The sequence below is a fragment of the Stegostoma tigrinum genome, chromosome 11 (assembly GCF_030684315.1).
Source record: "Stegostoma tigrinum isolate sSteTig4 chromosome 11, sSteTig4.hap1, whole genome shotgun sequence".
In the NCBI taxonomy this organism is placed as follows: Eukaryota; Metazoa; Chordata; class Chondrichthyes; order Orectolobiformes; family Stegostomatidae; genus Stegostoma; species Stegostoma tigrinum.
The window spans coordinates 83,169,235-83,174,802 of NC_081364.1; the positions used below are offsets into that span (position 1 = coordinate 83,169,235).

General features: G+C 45.5%; 1 non-coding gene across 1 annotated transcript; it reads left to right on the top strand.

Moving 5' to 3' along the window:
• Nucleotides 1–486: 486 nt before the first annotated feature.
• On the top strand, nt 487–601 carry trnal-caa (transfer RNA leucine (anticodon CAA)). The gene is made up of 2 exons: nt 487–524; nt 556–601. It is a non-coding gene; the product is annotated as a tRNA-Leu (tRNA).
• The last annotated feature ends 4,967 nt before the right edge of the window (nt 602–5,568 follow it).

Genomic DNA, 5,568 nt, shown 5'->3' on the forward strand with positions numbered 1-5,568 from the left:
GGATAGTCTGTGCAGTATAAACCAAGACAATGCGACAAAACCATGATGGAGCTGAAGGAATCATGTGCAGAAGGATGAGAGATGTAATGCTGAATCAGGCAGTGACCAGGGTGATAGAGATATACGCCTTCCCTCGTAGTCTGCTGATAAGGATTCAATGCCTTCACTGCCGTGGAGTGTTCATGGTTAAAATTTACAATAATAACTCTGAAATATTGTCTGACCTTTAGAAGTAGAATTATGCCATAGACCAGGCGGTGTCGCTTCAATCTACATTACAGTTCTACATCAGCAATGTCAGCTGCATTTGCCTGACGTGCAATTTGTTTCAGACAAGAACAAGGGGGAGGTCAGGAAAAGTGAAGGGCAACGGTGGTTTGTGAGAGGTGACTGTGGGCCTCATGGAGCCAGGCTCAGTGTGGGTGCTGAAGACTGGCTTTTCCTGTTTCCTCTGGTATACAGATCACTCGGGAGCTGCAAAGGTGTGTCAGGATGGCCGAGTGGTCTAAGGCGCCAGACTCAAGGAATAGACTCCTTCCACTGTAAAGCTGGGTGTTCTGGTCTCCACCTGGAGGCGTGGGTTCAAATCCCACTTCTGACAGTGACTGGCCCTTTGTTTGTTGTCCTTTGCAAATATCACTGAGGTTCGATATCCCGAAGGGATCTACCTGTTTTTAAGCAAAATTTGCTCTGGTCAGTTTTGCAGCTTTATATTAACATGATGCAGTTTTGGAGGAGAATTAGACAACTCAGCCCAACAAGTCTGCTCCGCTATTAAATGAGCGGATAATCCTGACCTGATAATCCTGAACTGCACTTTCTTGGATTTCCCGATAACCATTGGTACCCTTGCTGCTGAAAATCAATCGAACTCAGCCTTAAATGCACTTTGTGGCCCAGCTCTGACAATCCTCTTCTGTAAAAGAATCCACTAATTCACAACCATCTGAGAGAATAAACTTCACCTCGACTCTGCCTTAAATGTGCGCCCTCCATTCTGATATTAAACACTCCCTTCCCAGACGGTCCCAGGAGGAAACGAACCTTTCTTCATCCAATCCGTTACATCGCCAATAACACCTGTATGTTTCAATAAAGAGCATTTTTGTAGTACTGTTTCTGAGCTAATGAAAGTGATGTATTTCAATGGTTCTTCCCATTTAATTCACCTCTGATGTGAAAGTCTCACTGATTGTGATAGAGATTATCATTGTCACTGAGGAGGCAGTGCTGGGCAAGGTAACGGGGCTAACAGTGGACATGGGGGTCTCTTAGCCCTGATTAACTGCATCCCAGGATACTAAAAGGGGTGATGGGGGACATAGCAAATGCACTAGTAATTATTTACCAATATTCACTGGACTCTGGAGTTGATCCTGCAGATTGATAACAGCCAATGTGACGTCACTGTTTAAAAAAGGAAATAGGCAAAAAGCCGGTAACTTTGGTGCAGTTAGCTTAACTTCAGCACTGAGGAAAATGATTGAATCTATGTTCAAGGAAGAAATAGCAAGACATCTGGATATAAATTTTCCCACTGGTGTTCATGAGTTCATGAAGGGTAGGTCTTGCTGAATTAATTTGGTGAAATTCATTGAGGACATTACCTGCAATGTGGACAATGGGGTACCTGTGGATGTGGTGTATCTTGATTTCCAGAAGGCAAGTGACAAGGTGCCACATCAAAGGCTGCTACATCAGATAAAGTTGCACCTTATTACAGGTAATGTATTGGCTTGGATAGAGGATTGGTTGACCAGTAGCGAACAAAGAGTAGGGGTCAATGGGTGTTTTTCTCATTGGTGTTCAGTGGCTAGTGGTGTGCCTCAGGGACCAGTGCTGGGACCACAATTGTTTACAATTTACACAAATGATTTGGAATTGGGGACTAAGCGTGGTGTGTCAAAATTTGCAGATGACACTAAGACGAGTATAGAGCAAAGTGTGCAGAAGACACGAAACGTCTGCAGAGGGATAAAGATAGTCTAAGTGAGGGAGTGAAGGCCTGGCAGATGGAGTACAATGTTGATAAGTGTGAGGTCATCTATTTTGGTACGAATAACGTAAAATGGACTATGTTTTAAATGATAAAAAAAAATGCAGCATGCTGCTGTGCAGAGGGACTTTGGTGCCCTTGTGCATGAATCACTAAAAGTAGGATTGCAGGTGCAGCAGGGAATTAAAAAGGCAAAGGGAATTTTGGTGAAAGGGAGAAACTGATCTGCAGCCAAAATGGTACGAAAGAAAATGTCAGAAGTAGTGTCAGTGAGAAAAGATACAAAAGTCTGAAGTGCCCTTCCTGGTGGTGCAGTGGTTAGGATTTGGTGCTTTCAGTCCCGCAGGCTGGGTTCCGTTTTTGGTCCGGGAATGGGAGCTCTATGCTGCTCGTTTATTGTGATGACTGATTTTCAGGAGCAGGAAAGAAGCTCTGGAGTTGGTAGGTGGGCTGATTTGTCCCAGAAATTATTCAAGTTAACAGAAGTCAATGAACTGCAGATGCTGAAAGTCTGAAAGAGAAACAGGAATTGACCGAGACGTTCAGCAGGCCTGGCAGCATCTGTGGAGCAGAAGAGAGGTAACCTTTCAGGTCCACAGATCGTTAATTGGAACTAGATTAGTTATGCATTTCAATCATGTCACCTTTGGCAACGTTATCAGGTTTATCTGTCAAATCGGGGTATTTATCAAAATTTCTCTCTCTGAGTGGCTGACAATTGTTAATTGTTACAGTTCACAAAACAGCAACAAACAAAACAGCCAGTTGGGTTAAGCTCAGGGAACTGGAGTGGGAGCAGAGGAATAATAATGCGTTAAGTTTAAATACAAGAAGCAAGCCACTTCAGCTTTCAGGAACCAAGCAGCTGGCACTATTTACAAGAGGTTTAGACAAGATACAGTCAATCTAAGCCACAGGCACCTGTGGGACTCAAACCACAGCTATGCTGATTATTCATCTAGTTAATAAGGTAAGGTTCATTCTAAACTTTCTCTATTGAATATAAGTTTGTTATTAATTTTATAGCAACTTGAACTAAGCTTTCCACTTTAGTACTGAGTGGGTGTTCAGATAAGTGGGGTATGGATGCTACGGCAGTTGCTTGCTCCTCCTGCAGAATGTGGCAGTTGGGAGACATGGCACACATCTCCGCTGGCTACATCTGCGGGACGTGCACCCAACTACAGCTCCTTGAAAACCATGTTAGGGAGATGGAGCTGGAGCTGGATGAACTACGGATCATTCGGGAGGCAGAGGGGGTAATTGAGAGGAGTTACCAGGAGTTGGTCACTCCTAAGGCTCAGGACAAGGATAGATGGGTTACAGTTAGGGGGAGGAAAGGGGACAGACAGACAGTGCAGTGATCCCCTGTGGGCATTGCCCTCAGCAATAAGTATACCGCTTTGGATACTGCTGGGGGGGATGACCTACCAGAGGAAAACCATAGTAGTCAGTTCTCTGGCACTGAGCCTAACAATGTGGCAATAAAGAGAAGGGGGCAGAATAGAAAATTACTCGTGGTAGGGGACTCAATAGTTAGGGGAATCGACAGGAGATTTTGTGGTCAGGATCGGGATTACCAGAAGGTATGTTGCCTCCCTGGTGCCAGGGTCCGGGAAGTCTCCGATTGGGTGTACAAGGTTCTACAAGGGGAGGGCGAACAGCCAGAAATCGTGCTACATATTGGCACTGATGATATAGCCAGAAAAAGGATTGAGGATATAAAAAGTGATTTCAGGGAGTTAGGATGGAAGTTGCAAAGCAGGACGAACAGAGTAGTGTTCTCTAGTTTACTACCGGTGCCACGAGATAGCGAGGCGAGGAACAGGGATCAGGCACAGCTTAACACGTGGCTACGCAGCTGGTGTCGGAGGGAGGGCTTCAGATATGTCGATAATTGGGATGCCTTCTGGGGAAGGTGGGACCTGTACAAGAAGGATGGGTTGCATCTGAACTGGAAGGGGACCAATGTCCTGGGTGGAAGGTTTGCTCGAGCAGTTCGAGAGGCTTTAAACTAGTATGGCAATGGGGTGGGAACCTGAGCTGTCTACCGGAGGTGAGAGTTGATGCAGGTGAGGCAATAGCAAGACGTAGACCAGCTAGTGGGAAGGAACCAAGGGATCGGTTAAAGTGTGTTTGCTTTAATGCAAGGAGTATCAGGAATAAAAGTGATGAACTTCGAGCATGGATCAGTACCTGGTGCTATGATGTTGTGGCCATAACAGAGACATGGGTTTCTCAGGGGCAGGAATGGTTGCTGGATGTTCCAGGGTTTAGAACATTTAAAAAGAATAGGGAGGGGGGAAAAAGAGGAGGGGTGTAGCACTACTAATCAGAGAGGGTATCACAGCTACAGAAGCTTCCATTGTCGAGGAAGATCCGCCTACCGAGTCAGTGTGGGTGGAAATTTGGAACAGCAAGGGAGTAGTCACCGCGTTATGGGTTTACTACAGGCCCCCCAATAGCAGCAGGGAGATTGAAGAAAGCATAGGTCGACAGATTTTGGAAAAGTGCGGATGTAGTAGGGTTGTTGTAATGGGTGACTTTAAATTTCCTAATATTGATTGGAACCTCCTTCGAGCAGAAGATTTGAATGGAGCTGTTTTTGTAAGGTGTGTTCAGGAGGGTTTCCTAACGCAGTACGTTGACAGGCCGATGAGGGGAGAGCCAATTCTAGACTTGGTGCTCGGAAACGAGCCGGGGCAGGTATCAGATCATGTGGTGGGAGAGCATTTTGGTGATAGTGACCATAACTGCCTCACATTCCACATAGCTATGGAGAAGGAGAGGATAAGGCAAAATGGGAGGATATTTAATTGGGGAAGAGGAAACTATGACGCGATTAGACATGAGTTAGGAAGCATGGACTGGGAGCAATTGTTCCATGGTAAAGGCACTATAGACATGTGGCGACTGTTTAAGGAACAGTTGTTGTGAGTGATGAGTAAATATGTCCCTCTGAGACAGGTAAGAAGGGGTAAGATAAAGGAACCTTGGATGACGAGAGCGTTGGAGCTTCTCGTGAAAAGGAAGAAGGTAGCTTACATAAGGTGGAAGAAGCTAGGGTCAAACTCAGCTCGAGAGGATTACACGCAGGCAAGGAAGGAGCTCAAAAATGGTCTGAGGAGAGCCAGGAGGGGGCACGAGAAAGGCTTGGCAGAACAAATTAGGGAAAACACAAAGGCATTTTACAATTATTTGAGGAATAAGAGAATGGTCAAAGAAAGAGTAGGGCCGATGAGGGATAGCATAGGGAACTTGTGTGTGGAGTCTGAGGAGGTAGGGGAAGGCCTAAATGAGTTTTTTTGCTTCTGTCTTTACGAAAGAAACGAACTTTGAAGTGAATGAAACATTTGAAGAGCAGGTGTGCATGCTAGAATGGATAGAGATAGAGGAAGCTGATCTGCTGAAAATTTTGTCAAACATTAAGATTGACAAGTCAACAGGCCCGGACCAGATTTGTCCTCGGCTGCTTTGCGAAGTTAGAAATGCAATTGCTTCGCCACTTGCGAGGATCTTTGCATCCTCGCTCTCCACTGGAGTCGTACCTGAGGACTGGAGAGAGGCAAATG